At 41.0% G+C, this 15,474-nt stretch overlaps 1 pseudogene; it reads left to right on the forward strand.

The window, feature by feature from the left end:
• Positions 1–15,474, forward strand: part of LOC102463299 (ATP-dependent translocase ABCB1-like) — a 74,496-nt pseudogene that overhangs the window by 13,738 nt on the left and 45,284 nt on the right.

Raw genomic sequence — 15,474 nt, forward strand, 5'->3', positions numbered from 1 at the left:
GGCTGGACTCGATGACCTCTCGAGGTCCCTTCCAGTCCTATGATTCTATGAATATCTCACTAAAGTTAGGATATACCACATCTACTGCTTCCCCCATCCACGAGGCTTGTTACCCTGTCAAAGAAGGTGATTAGGTTGGGTTGACATCTTTTAGGGAGAACAGGACCTGCTGCATTCTCTTTCCTAAGCGTGTAACTTAGATGAAAGCAAGCAGATTACATATCAGATGTATGAAGTTATTCAGTCTGGATAATGATGTCTGCCTCCTGTTTACCTACTAATGGAAATATCATTGATTTTATTGTCTACTCTACCAAGAATGGCTACAGTTCATATTCTGGCACTCAGCTGTGCAAGTCATTCTTCCATACATTCTTTTTTCTTCTCTCTCTTTTTCTATAATACTGTGCCAGTTACTAGCTGCTGCTATGCTGAACAGAAAGAGTGAATCTTGGTATGATTGCACAACCCCCCCTCTGCAGCAATTCATAGGGTCAGTGGCCATGATCCTTGACTGCATTAAGCTGCTTCTCACAGCATCCCAAAGTGAAAGAGCTCTAAAGTCAACACACTCAGCTGCAAGAGAAGACTCCTCACATTGAGAGATTCTCCAGGACATCGAGCTAGTGTAGCAGTTCCTAGGCCACCTCCCCCAGGCATGGTCACAGTTTCTCTCTGATTTGAGTATCTTTAGCAGCAATACTGCCCCCTGGCACACATTTGCAGCAGTGTAAATTAGTGGATTCTTCAAACCCTTGCAAACATCTGATTCCATGTTGAGGGAGCACAAGTTGACTAAAAGCCAAATCTGCATAAATTTGTGTCTCTCATTCCTCCATTGCAGCTAAGAATCAGGGCCCGTTTCTTTGCAATGGGTTGTCAGATTTTAAAAGGGATACCTGAGATACAGGGCCTAGATGTCTGCTAATCGTAACAACTTCCAGTGTGGCCTCTAGCAGGGTAAAGGAGTTTTAACATATGGTGAAGTTCTATTGTATTTAATAGGAAGAGAGGGAAGAGTGAACAGGCAAGACTCTTTTTTCACAGATACTTCAGAAAGCCCAGAGAAGTCAGTGGAATGGCCCAAACGAAGTATGTAGTTTTGGAATCTAGAAAAAAAGAAAACAAAACAAAACAAAAAAGACATAGCTTATGCTAAATCAGTGCATTTACCAGCTTCAATACAGCAAGGGAGAGTTAATAAAACATAGTCAGTCATTCACCCATGGGAAAATAAAACATATGAAAGGTTAAAACATTTTTTGCTCCATTTGCTGTGGGTATTTCCTGTTTCATGGGAATATTTGTTTTTTATCACTGTGTGGAAATTAATAGGTGAGTCACAAGGCTTCATTGGTATTGCAAAATCACATCTTTTTTTAAACGGCGTACTTATTATGTATTCAGTACCCCCAAAAGCAGACTCCATTATACAAAGTCATTTCAAGGGGAGAGGATCAAGTCCAAACACAGGAAAACTTGCAGGTACACTGCACACTAAGAAAGGAGCAACACAGTTGGGGAGCGGAAAGGGGAGCCTGACATTGAATACTAACCAGTGACCTTTAAGATATTAACTACTTCACTGCTGGTGCTTCACACTAGTATTTGTACTGCTACATTTTACTAAAGCATCACAGAAATTACAGATCAATGCACTGGTTCAGAAAATAAGAACTCCCTGAATCTTTGCCCCAAGTTTTAGTGTTGTTGAATTTTTTTCTAAGTTTCATTAACTTTTGAAAATATTTTTTTTTCTCTTATACATATCTCTGAGCCTTCAGATTCCAGCTGGGATTGGAAGCTGAAAGGCCAAAAATAATGCAGCTAGGAAAGATTTTCTCATGGTGTTCCTGACTCAGACAGCAGTGTAAATCACTGCAGAAAGACTGTTTCAGAAAGAATTAGCTCTCATTTCGAGTCTCAGAAACTTTGGCTAATATTCTTTTGCCTATAGCCCATTGAAAACAAAATGGAATGTAATCACATACTGGCACTTGGGGAAGTATAAGTAGGTTTCCTCATAGGTAGCTAGCACATTAAGCAGCAGCAAATGCAGATGGCTAATGGGAAAACACATAAATATGAAAAATCCTCTAAACAAAGGATTAATCTTATCACATTAAACCTACATAATATACAGACGTTAATGAAACCAAAACATTTTGACAAAACTTTCCAGTTAGATCAGTTAGTACATTTATCTATTTCAAAGGAAGAGAGGGCAATTATAGAAATGTCCTAGCTTAAATACATGCCATAGGGCCAAAGTCTCATGAGATGAGCCATCAGCATCCATGCCCCAATGCAGTGTTTCTCAAAGTGTTCTGCGGGCCCACTTTGGGAAAGGTGCTAGAGCAGTGGTTCCCAAACTTTTCGGCATCACGCCCCCTTTTTGATTTTTGAGAAATCCTCACGCCCTCTTCCCCCCCCCCACCCCCGTAACAGCAAAACTTGTTGAGCAAAAAAACCCACAAAAACAAAAAAAGGAACTGACTGGAGCCGAAAAACAAAAATAGCAGCAAAAATTAGGGTAATGCGATTTAAGGGGGGGGGGGCGGGTTGCCTCGCACCCCCCCCCGGGAATTTCTTCATGCCACATGCCCCCCAGTTTGGGAACCCATGTGCTAGAGGTCTTGTGCTGCTTTGTTAGCCTAAAGGGACCATACCATTTCATTTGGTTCCTCTTGGCTGGAAAGGGTGAACTGGAGCCAATGGGAATACGAGGCACCATGCTTATGGACCCTGGAGGTAAACACAGTAGTGAGGGCCTGCTAGTGGCTTTCCCAAAGCAGGCTCATGGAACACTTTGAGAAACACTGCCCTAAAACAGTGATACTCAGACCACAGTGATTCAAAAGCCAAATTAGTGATTAACATTACTCAAATGAGCCACAGCGCTGTCAATTCATTGTTCCATTTACTATAACACAATTCATAGTTAAATAGTATGACAGGGAAATATTTATTATATTATTCTTACAGCAAATAAGTTAATATCTTAATAGGTTAATAACAGAGTAAAAGCATCCTGACTAGTTAATAATGAAATTACACAGTATTTTGAAACCAAGGGCTGCAAAGAGCCACAGGAGATACATTAAAGAGCCACTGTCCCAAAACATACTTTAAAAGCATCTCATAGTAATTTCAAGAGATTGACATATTTCAGCCAATCTCTGGCTACTCTTGTGCTATAATAGAAGAGCTGTCAAACCTGTTAGTAACCTTACAGTCCTTGATCATGGCAAGATTGTAACTGGACAGTTCATTTATCACGGGAAGTTGAATTGTCAAGCTCTGGTTTCCTAATGAGAAATGCTGAGACTTAATGATATGGAATACATAGCTAGAGAACTATAATGCAAGAAAGCTTGTGATTTATTATATATTTGCTTTAAGTATCGAATCCTGACCCAGGATTATACATCTGTACATGGTGCATAAAAAAGAACCAGATACATATAACCACTTTAGCACTAGGCCAGCTCTTCACAGGTATAATACTTAGTTCCTTTCTATTTAAGGAGAAAGGAAAGTTGCTGTGCAGAGGGTAGCCGTGTTGCTATATGGGAGATTTAAGTGTGTGTTGGGGAAACGGGAAGGCTTGGCAGCTATATTAAGGTGTTGCACATTATCAGTGATGTGGTGAAAGCCTCCTGAGGCAATGTATTCACCTCTGTAACAATGGCATCCTAGCAGGCTGTGGAGATCGGAGAAACTGACCCAGAACATCTAAGATCTTTATGTGCCTCACTTTCATTAAAATCTATGGGGAGTAGATACCTAACTGTCTTGGAGGAGTTGAGTTACTTTCCCTCAGACCTGGATATTACAAATATTGAAATCACTTTTAATTTGTTTAAATGAAAAGGAGTTTTTTTTCCCCAAAAAAGATTACATTCCTGAGTCATATTGGAAAATATGATACTCATTGCTGCTTGAAGTTATTCTGGATTTTCCAGTATAGTAAGCATATATATTTAGATTTCTACTCAGAAGAGGGCCTTTCATCTGATAGGTATGTAGATTTTTATCGTAGGAGCAAATATTTATCATGCATCAGATTTGGTGGAATCTAAAAACATAACAAGCACAGGCAATTTTTATTTGCAGACATTAAAAACTATGGACAAGTATAAGAAAACAGAAGCCATCATTAGTTGAAATAATTTAAACTAGTAACAACTACAGCAACAACAAAAGAGATCACAAAAGAGCATAGGACGTCTATATAGCCTTCCTTACAGCTCGAATAAACTGCATGTTGAGGGGTAATTCTCAGAAGGATCTATTTTAAAAGTTGTCTGGTACAGAAATATAGATGGCTGAACTTCAAGTACTTAAGTAATTGAATCAATGGATTATATTAGGGGTCACCAAGCTTAAAACAAAGAAAAAGAAGTTTTTCTTCATGCAATGCACAGTCAACCTGTGGAACTCCCTGGCAGAAGATATTGTGAAGACCAGGACTTTAACAAGTTTCAAAAAAGAACTAGATAATTTCATGGAGATTAGGTCCATCAATGGCTATTAACCAGGATAGGTAGGAATGGTGTTCCTAGCCTCTGTTTGTCAGAGTCTGGAAATAGATTACAGGAGAGGGATCAAGTGATGGTAACCTGTTCTGTTCACTTCTTCTGGGATATCTGGCATTGGCCACTGTTGGAAGATAGGATACTGGGTTAGATGGACCTTTGGTCTTGCCCAGTATGGCTGTTCTTATGTTCTTATACACAAAATTACTGTGTTATAAGTGTTTATAGCATCAGGGCTTTCCTGGAAGCTAATGACACTGTTAGAAATATCATTACGAAGCAGGGAGAAGAAGCTTCCATCCCTTGCAGAAGGCAATTTATCTGTCTCCTGTGTCAATTAAGCACACTGGAATTAAAACAGTGGAGGCTGCTTAGCACAGACACTTCCAGCTGTGACCTGTATGCTTGTAGGCTAGTTGTGAGCATCCCAAGATGACAGCTGCAGCAGAACAGCATTGTGAGGTACTCAGAGTTGCAGGACAAGAGGTGGTATAACCTGTCCCTGGTCAGGATGGCACCCCTTTGGTACATCTTGACTTTAGTAAGATATTGATATTTTATGTTGTCTCATGACTGTCACATAAACAAACTAGGGAAATGCAACCTAGATGTAGCTGCTATAAGGTGAATGCATAACTGGTTGCAAAACCTTCCTGGAGAGTAGCTATCAGTGATTTACAGTCAAGTTGGAAGGGCAGAACAACTGAGATCCCACAGGTATCAGTTTTCCATTCAGCTCTCTTCAATATCTTCAAGATTTAGATAATGGTATCAAGAGTAGACTCATAAAGTCTGTGGATGATATTAAGCTAGGAGAGGTTACAAGTGCTTTGGAAAATAAGATTAAAATTCACAATGATCTGGACAAACTGGAGAAATGGTCTAAGTAAATAAGATGAAATGCAATAAGGACACAGAAAAAGTACTTTAGGAAAGACCAATCCAGTTGCACAACTACAAAATGGGAAAGGATTGCCTAAGAAAGTGTATCTGGATGTCGTAATGAGTTGTAAACTCAATAGGAGTCAACTATATAACACTGTTGCAAAAACAAAAGCAGCAAATGCCATTCTGGGATGTATTAGCAGGAGTGATGAAAGCAAGACGTGAGAAGTAATTCTTCCATTCTACTCTAAATCAATTAGAAACTGAATTATTATGTACAATTCTGGGCACTACATTTCAGGAAAGATGTGACCAAACTGGAGAAAGCTTCTCTGGACCATGCTTTAGTGCGACATAAGTGCAATGAGTTTTGCTTTCATACTTAAAAAAAATGTCTTACTAGTTACCTTTTTATTTGGTCTATCTAAGGTACTTATGTGGTTCCCGATATTGTAGTAATTTATCATCTCAACAAAGTCTTTAATAACAAGGAGACCAGTGACACCTTAAAGACTAACAAATTTATTAGGGCATAAACTTTTTTGAGCTGCAGCTCACTTAGTCAGATGCATGAAGAGAAAGAATCAGATGGCAGGGATAAATGCATACTTTCAGAGATGGGAGTGTTACAACAGTATTAGTGAGGCTAATTCTATCAGGATGGATGTGACCCACTTCCAACAGTGATAACAAGGTGAGAATACAAGAATGGGAAAATTACTTACTGTAATGATAGTCATTCCCAGCCTCTTTTCAGACCTATTCTGATAGTGTCAATTTGTATATGGATTTCAGCTGTTTTTGATGGGGTTTTTTCCCCCAAGAACTGCATCTTTCAACTCTGTAACCCTGGCTATGTCTACACTACAAAGAAAAGTCAGAAAAAGATACGCAAATTGCGAACTGCAATTTGCGCATCTTTTTCTGCTTTTCTTCCGAAAGAGGCTTTTCTGACATTTGGCCTGTCTACATGGGGCCAAATGTTGGGAAAAAAACCCTCTTTTGAAACATCCCTTCTTCGTAAAACAAGGTTTACAGGGATGCCAACAAAACGCATCCGCTTTTCTGACATTTTTTCGGAAAAGTGGATGTGTTCCTTGGACACAGCGGAGCTTTTCTAGGATACCGGAGCTATCCTGGAAAAGCTCTGTAGTCTAGGCATACCCTCTGTGTCTGTGGAGATTAAAGTGTTCTACTGGTTTTTCTTCATTACTGTTCTTGGTGAAATTAAAGCTTTAGTAGCAAGATAAATTCCAATTTTCATTTTGCAATTCTTCTGAAGCAGTGTTCAGATTAAGCAGTTAAAAATGAAGCAATTAAAAAATTAAGAATTTCAGCATATATAATATCTTCAGTCTGTCCAGATGGAGACTGCAAAGAGCTACAAAGGGAGCTCAGAAAACTGGGAGACTAGGCAACAAAATGGCAAATGAAATTCAGTGTTGATATATGTAAAGTAAAGAACATTGGAATACATAATCCCAATTATTATAATAATCATATTAATTAATATTTACATTAATTATCATATTAATTAATATAAATATTAATATACCAATACTATCATATTGCCTGTGTATAAATCCATGGTATTCCCACATTGCCCAATCTAAAAATAAAAGATATATTGGAGTTGGAAAGGCTACTGAAAAGGGCAACAGAAATTATAAGAGGTATGAAATGCTTCTCTATGGAGGCAACCTACAATGTATAGGAAGTAAAACATGGGTTAATATAACCAACATTACACAAGAACCTCACGGTATAACCAACTATTCCCTTGAATGCATGCAATGGTAAATTCCAGAACATGAATATGTCTGCAAATATATGCATAATGGATCCAGATTTAAAAGGTGTATAAATCTGATCCTGGAAAAGTAAATATTTAATAGATGTTATGCAAATTGTTCTAAATCAGTGTTTCTTAAAGTGGTCCACAAAACCCCTTTGAAAAACCTCCTAACTAGCTGCTCTGGTGTGTTTATTTACTGGCTCCGTGGCCATGGAGTCTTGCAGCTCCCATTGGCTCCAGTTTGCTGTTTTCAGCCAAGATGAGCTGCAGGAAGTGGCAAGGGCCAGGCTGCTGCTTCCCGTGGCTCCCCTTGGCTGCAAACGGCGAACCAGAGCCAATAGGATCCGTGAGGCTCCATTGCTGCAGAGCCAGTAAATACACACACAGAAGCAGCCAGTTAGGTTTCTCAAAGAGGTTTTGTGGACTACTTTATGAAACACTGTTTTAAATGGATTGAAAATACTAAATATACTGTTTCTGGGATGTGAAAAGAAGATGATCAGTCAACGGAAACAATATGGGAAACCTTTAACAGTGGAATGTAATTAGGAAATATGTGGAGACTCTAACAGAAAGTGAAACACTGGATGAAGTAGTACAATCAGCAAACTGGGAGCAAGGGAAAACCATGGATCAAGAAATTGAATAGTCTAAAAATTATTAAACAAATAAGAGATATCCACTGAGGGTTATCTTGGGGAGAAGTATAGAGACCCAGGAAATCTTGGGAGAACAATAGAAACATATTTAAGAACAAAATGGGAACGGTAATTGGCCACAAACATTTCAGTAGACATTGAGATATTATTCTTATATCAAGCAGTCATCCAAAGATATCTAGAAAGTGCAAGTGCATATATGTATCACAGGCCAGTGCAATCTTGTCCTTTCTGGCACAGCTAATGCAGAGGTGCAGGAAGTGTATCATGTAATTTATGTAAACAACTGGGGCAATAAAACAGAGTCCTATGAAATAGTACTACAAGGAAGTAGGCTATGGGATGAAGTATGATGGATACCCAGACCGGGATGGAAACAGAAGGAAAAGGGTAACATAACAATAAATAACAACTGCTGTGCTCTGAGGAGAAAATCATTGTAGCTTACTGTAGCAGTGTGATTGAGGAGGGAAGGATTTTAGTGAGGAGCAGAGCTAGATGATTGAGGTTTGCTTTGGGGGTTGGCTTTTGTTTTCATTTGGTTGGTTTAGTCTTTGCGGAGGTCAGTGTAAATTCTGACCCTTGAAAGAGAGAGAGCTCAGCCTCTGCCCTTCTGTTTGTGCTCCACACGCTGTGCTATGTTCAGAACTTCATCTGACATGATCTGACTCTAACACCTCACCCGTCCCTCACATTTCTCTTTCACTGCATGTCCCAGCTAGAGCCACACACCAGGAATCCCATTTGCTCTAAGGTCTTGGAGAATCAGTTCTTAGGTAAGGAAAATGGACAGACTAAGTAAAGCTATCATTGCTGTATCTCACTGGCTTCTATTCATAGCAGTGGAGCTGGTGGAGGGTAAGTGATGGGGCTGCAGCAAGTGGGTGTCTTGACATTTTAAGAAATAAATCACTCATCCCAGTAAAAAAGTGATGTGAATGTTGGGCAGGGGGTTCTTTTCAAAACACTACTGTAGCTCTTCTGTAAGCTACTCGACACAGAGCTTTGCAAAGAAACCTAACCTTACACATGCAGATTGTCTTGCTGAAGTGTCTCCCACAGCTAGAAGCGCACGTCTGTGTCCTGTCCTTGTCTAGGTAGGTTAAACATTTTCTGGGACAGGAAATTTGCTGCCCATCTTGTACAGTGCTAAACACAACATTAGCATCAATTACAGTTTAGGAGCTCAAATAAATAAGTTCTCATTGAGACCTACAGCTGAAGAAGAAGAAGAATGATTACTAGCTTCTGATGGTAAGCAGCAGTGCACAGTTGGTAGCCTTTGTGTTATATCTGCTACTCACACAGAATACTGGTGATGTCATCTGTAAAGGGTAGCATCTCTCTGTTAAAAGCTAACCTATGCCTATCACTCATGAAACTGTTCTCTCTGTCCTGGGGCCACCAAGAGGAGTTAAGGCTCCATTGTACTAACAAGGAACACAGAGTACCCGCAATCTGACAAAATACAACAGGAATAACTAGTGAAACCAGGTAGCATAAGGTAATGGAAGAGAAAAGTTAATTTACATTATTAATCATAACAGTCTAACAAGGCTCAGAGACTGACACAGCTGCTATTACCAGAGTACCTGATTGCTTCATGAATTTAATACCCTTATCTAAAGAGACTGGGACTTTTCAGTTTAGAAAAGAGGAGACTGAGGGGGGATATGATAGAGGTCTATAAAATCATGAGTGGTGTGGAGAGGGCTGATAAAGAAAAGTTATTTATTAGTTCCCATAATAGAAGAACTAGAGGACACCAAATGCAATTAATGGGTAGCAGGTTTAAAACTAATAAAAGAAAGTTCTTCTTCACACAGCGTGTTGTCAACCTGTGGAACTCCTTGCCAGAGGAGGCGGTGAAGGCTAGGACTATAATAGAGTTTAAAGAGAAGCTGGATAAATTCATGGAGGTTAGGTCCATAAAAGGCTAGCCAGGGGATAAAATAGTGTCCTTGGCCTCTGTTTGTCAGAGGCTGGAGAGAGATGGCAGGAGACAAATCGCTTGATCATTGTCTTCGGTCAACCCTCTCTGGGGTACCTGGTGCTGGCCACTGTCGGTAGACAGGATACTGGGCTAGATGGACCTTTGGTCTGACCCAGTACGGCCGTTCTTATGTTATGTTCTTATGTATCTTCACAACACCTCTAAAATGGAGTCTGGGGTTGCTATCCTGACCAGAGACAGGATATATCTGATCTTGTCCTGCAACCCCGGTACCTTGCAGTGCTGTTCTACTGCACCTGTTATCCTGGGATTCTCACAAGCAGCCCACAAGAGTGCAGGGTCACAGCTGGAAGTGTCTGTGCTAAGCAGCCTCCATTGTTTACATTCCAGCATCCTTAATTGACACAGGAGACAGATAAATAGCTGCCTTCTCTCCTGCATGGGAGGGAAGCTGCTTCTCCCTGCTTCATAATGATGTTATCAACAGTCTGTCATTGGCTTTCAGGAAAGCCCGCACTTCATACACTCTTATAACACAATAATATTGCATACAATCCATTTATTTAATTGCTTAGTACTTGTGGATTTGACATCTATATTTCTATAGCAGTCGACCTTTAAAATGGATCTTTCTGAAAGTTACCCCTCAAAATGACATTTGTTCAAGCTGTGAGGAAGGGAACTTGGACATCCTATGCTCTTTTGCCCCTACTTCTGTTAGCTGAAATACACATTGTTCTGTTTCCTGCCATCTTGTTGTCTCTGCTGTCTTGCTGTTACTGTTTACTACTTTTGAGTTAAGAGAGTTAAACTCACATTCCTTTGGTTACCACGGTATAGTTGGTTTACACACACTTTAATCATATTTCCAAGGTATATGCATAACTCTTAATAAACATTGCATGTATCCATCACACAGTAAAGTTACTAATCAGTGATTAGTTTTGAAATGATCTTTTACAAGGCATGGTTTGTACAAAGCTTATTTTACAATAGTGTGTATTCCTGCAGTGCTTAGTATGACAACCCCTATGAGGCAGGCAAGTGCTATCACCTGCATTGTACATTGGGAATCTGTGATGCTGAGAAACCAAGTTCCTAGCCCAAGATCACAGAGAAAGACTGCAGCAGAGCAGGAAATTGAACTGAGGTCTTCTAAGTGCCCGGTAGAGCTCCTAATCACTAAACCGCCAATATGATCTAGTAGTCACAGACAATCCCCAACAGCTGTATCCGGATGACACCTAAGATTTGAAACCAAGTAGCAGATCTCTTGATATCTCCAAATCCCCGGAGTTATGGGTCCTAAACTTGAAATTAATGAAGGCTAGTTGAAAGAGTATCATGGGATCTAGCTAGCATTATTTTTACTGAGATATATAGGTGTAGATATATACTTCTCAGTGTACAGTTTTGCTTTGTCATCCTCTTTTCATTGCATTGTTTCAGAGATAGTCTTTAAAACTATAATAAGTTGGTTGATGTCTAAGTTCCTGAAAACCACACAGAGATTTTTCCAGTGGTGAAATGTGGGCACAACAAACACAGACCATGTATCTCTCTAGCATTTAATGTCTTACAAATAGTTTCTGAAGCCAGACCAATATCACTTTAACTATTCAGAGTCAAGCACCAATAGATGTAAATTCAAGCCTAGTGGTTATGCAGTTAAAGTAACAAATGGCATAATTAAGGTTTTGTATACAGTTCCATTTTAACTTCCTGTGAACACTTGCCTATTATAAGATTTGTGTGACGTAGGATCATAGACAAGTAGGGCTGGAAAGGACTTTGAGAGGTCATCTAGGCTGATCTGAACAAAAGCAGGACCAAGTATATCTAGACTATCCTGGATAGATGTTTGTACAACTTGTTCTTAAAAACCTCCAGTGGCAGAGTTTCAACAAACTCTCTTGGTAACCTACTCTAATAATTAACTCTCTTATAGTTAAGAAGTGTTTTCTAATATCTAACCTACATCTCCCTTACTGCAGGTTAATTTCATTACTTCTTGTCTTCCCCTCACAAGAACAGCTGACCACAATCCTTTTTATAACAATCTTTAACATATCAGAAAATTGTTGCCAGGTCCCCTTCAGTACTCTTCTCTCAAGAGTAAATATACCCAATTTTTCAACATTTTCTCAGGGTCAGGTATCCTAAATCTTTCAGAGTTTTCGTTGCCATCCTCTCACTGCCAGTGTAGGATTAGGATGATCAGACTGTAGGCTAGTGTGATGTGCTGATGGGGGTGCATTTGATTGGTCCCACGTGACTTTACTTACAGCCAACCAGGGAGGGAGGGAGAGAACGAAAACACACATCCAAGCTACAGCTTGAGGCATTCATTCTCTTACTTGTCCAGGTAACTCCTCTTGTGGGCACAGAAGCAGGGGTGAGTGCCTGTGGGGGGTTCCCTGCTTTCCAGGATAGAGGAACCCTCCCCCCCCGTGGATGACATTTGGAGAGTGGGTGGGTCAGGTTGTGCTGGAGGAGGCTTAGGAAGGGTGGCGGAGGTTGGTACGGTGGGGAGGGGATCGAAGGAGGAGTGTACAGCTTGTCTCTGTTTGTTCTATCTGGTTGGGAGCATATAGCAGCCCTTCTGTCTGGATTTGAGTTAGTGTAACAAGTCCAGTTCTACCTTCCTTCTCTTCCCCTTTGCCCTTAGGAACCCCATTTGTTCAGGAAAGGGCTTGCTCTTTTTCCTTGTGGTACCAGCATCACTGGAACACAGTTAGTGCTGCACAGTGGGCACTGCTAACTGAGGCACTGCTTGCAGACTGCCTGCTCCCATCCCATCCCTTCCCTTCCCTGCAGAGAGGTCACATTATGACCCCTACTCCTCCCCTCAGTTTTCTGCCAGGGCGTGGCTGCAGAGCTCTCTCCTCCTCCTTTCCCTGTTTGCTGGAGGCAGCCTGGGACCAGGACATGAGAGGCAAACAAACAGCACCTGCACCAATTAGCTTCACTCACTTGTTCCCAAAATCAGGCAGATGGGTTCACAGGGAGATAAATGCATGTGACTGAGATTAGCTGCTACATGTGCCTCCCCCAGCCTCCATCTGAACTGGAGTGGGATGGGTGGTGTCTGCCCACCTGCTGTGACCTTCTTGAAACCTATTACCTTTCATTCAGTCAGTGACTTCTGATCCACGGCCTCAGCTTCTCTTTTTTAAAACTGTTTTTGTTTCCACTACAGGTTGTACTTAACAATGTGCTGAAATGCCTTAGGGCAGAGAGTCTTGTCTACGATGTTGTTTTATGCATATTTCTACACTGTTGTGGTGTGCCTACTTCTATGGTGTTTCAAGATTAAAAACAAGAAAACTCTTTTCTGTACTCCCATACCCTGCAAATCTCACTCATCCTCTGGAAGTCACTGGGGTTCCTGCTGTTAGTGTGAAGAACTGAGTGTAAGCAGGGGAATGGTCCCGCTATTGTGGGGAACTTTCCTGGCTTCTATACCACCCCGGTGAAATGGACCAGCGAAAGGATCTGAGTCCCTGCTCCCACTTCCTTTACCCCATGGCTTCCCTGATCCTGAGGGCTCCCCCTCCACTCTCCTGAGTAGCAGAGTCCTCGAAACCCCAACAAGGCTGGGCCCAGGTTTCCTGGGGCTTAATCCCCGACCTTGTAGTCACTTGGGCTGTGTCCAGATTCAGGGGTTTTTTCGAAAAAAGTAGCCTTTTTTCGAAAAAACCTCACCTGCGTCCAGACTCAAGCCGCGTTCTTTCGAAATTAAATCAAAAGAACGTGGCTTTTCTTTCGATGGCGGTAAACCTCATTTCACGAGGAAGAACGCCTTCTTTCGAAAGTTCCTCTTTCGAAAGAAGGCGCTCTTCAATGTAAATAGGGCTTCTTCGAAAGAGAGCATCCAGACTCACTGGATGCTTTCTTTCGAAAAAGCAAGCCGCTTTTTCGAAAGTTCAACGTGCAGTCTAGACGCTCTCTTTCGAAAGAGGCTCTTTCGAAAGTATCTTTCGAAAGAGCCTCTTTCGAAAGAGGCTTGCAGTCTAGACATAGCCTTGGGGCAGGAGTTAGGGTGTCCCCACCCCAAGGTGCTCTCTTCAGACTGCATGCTTTCTTGGCCCAGTGATCATTTCATAAGGTTCAAAGCAAATACAATTTATTAAACATCAACTGATTAAAGAGAAAAGAATAAGAAAGAATGAGAGTGGTTAAATGAGAACACACAGCAATTGCCCAATGCTTTTACAGGGTAGAAAACCCTAAACTTAGCTGTACTTAACTAATTACAAACTTCTTTGATTACAATTAACTATACCAAATCACTGTCTCTGATTTGCTTAACAAAAAATACAAAAACAAAGACAATATAATGATAATAAAAACTTTGTCCAAAGCCAGCCCCTCTATGGTTATTTTAGGGCAGCTGGTGGAGTTAGTCATAAATCTACTTTTACAACTTAACAACTCCTGAGCTTCTATTTCTAACACTTATACTTAGCCTAAATACAACACTACTATACAACACAAGATTATACAATGTGGTTAACAGAACTTAGATACATTTTACAGAATTACACAGTGAAATTAACACAATTTAACTATTAATTAAACCAATAACTAATACATTTAAGCAATACTTACAAATCCAGAAACAATAACAACAGAAAGACACACTAGAATTCGGAGCATGCTCAGGACTCGTGCACCCCTATATTTGACTCGAAGGGTGGGGAGGCAGCCTCAGGGTGATCAATCCTTTAGCCGGGCAAAAAAAAGACACGGAACCTCCATCGAACAAAGGGGTAGAGGGTCTTTTATACAAAAATTCGGTGTCTGATGCCATGCTAGGGTCTGCATTTGGCAGGGCCTGATAGGCTAGTCATGAGGTAGTATGACAATACTGCCCTATAGGAATTTTTGTGATGTATGCATGATACCCTCGTGGACAGGACCAGATGGGGCATAGTTAGTGTAAGACTATTGTGTTTTATTACCCTATGTTTACTTTTTCCCCTTACCCCTAAGACCGGTTAAGCTACAGTCAAATGAGGCTTATCTGTAAATTTAGCTAGGCGTTATCTAGTTATGCTTACCTCCCTATTTTCTTGGTGCCTTTGAGTTCCAGGATGCCTATAAGGTTAAATTCCATTCACAAAAACTGCATTGTGCTTTCCATGCTCCTCTGAGTATCTGGGTTTTGTGCGAGGGGCCTTGTGTGGCAGGATGGGCTATATGCGAAGGCCGTGGACAGAAAAAGCCTGCTTTACAACATTGTGCAGTTTCCCCCCAAGGAATACACCCTAGTAAAGGACCGGAGTGAAGCACGTGTGATAAGTAGGGCCTTGCCCTGGTTCTCTCAACAGAAGAGAATTTTACCATTCATGCATAATGTTTCCTTGGATACAAAGGTGCCATTTTGGGAGGGTTGGATGGGCAGCAGCCATGCACTCCAGGACCTGGCTGGCTTTTCATCCCGTTCCCCAGGTGCTAAAGGAGTGAGCACTTGCATTCCCGTGCATGCCAGCCTGGTGTGAGAGGCATGCACATAATGCAAGCACTTTCTCCTCACTCCTTTAGCAGTTGGGGAACGGGATGAAAATCAAGCCATGTCCCGGAGTACATGGATGCTGCCCCTCCTATGTGCCCGAAATGGTGCCCTTGTTTGGATAATTC

This window comes from Pelodiscus sinensis, chromosome 2 (assembly GCF_049634645.1).
Source record: "Pelodiscus sinensis isolate JC-2024 chromosome 2, ASM4963464v1, whole genome shotgun sequence".
Taxonomy (NCBI): domain Eukaryota; kingdom Metazoa; phylum Chordata; order Testudines; family Trionychidae; genus Pelodiscus; species Pelodiscus sinensis.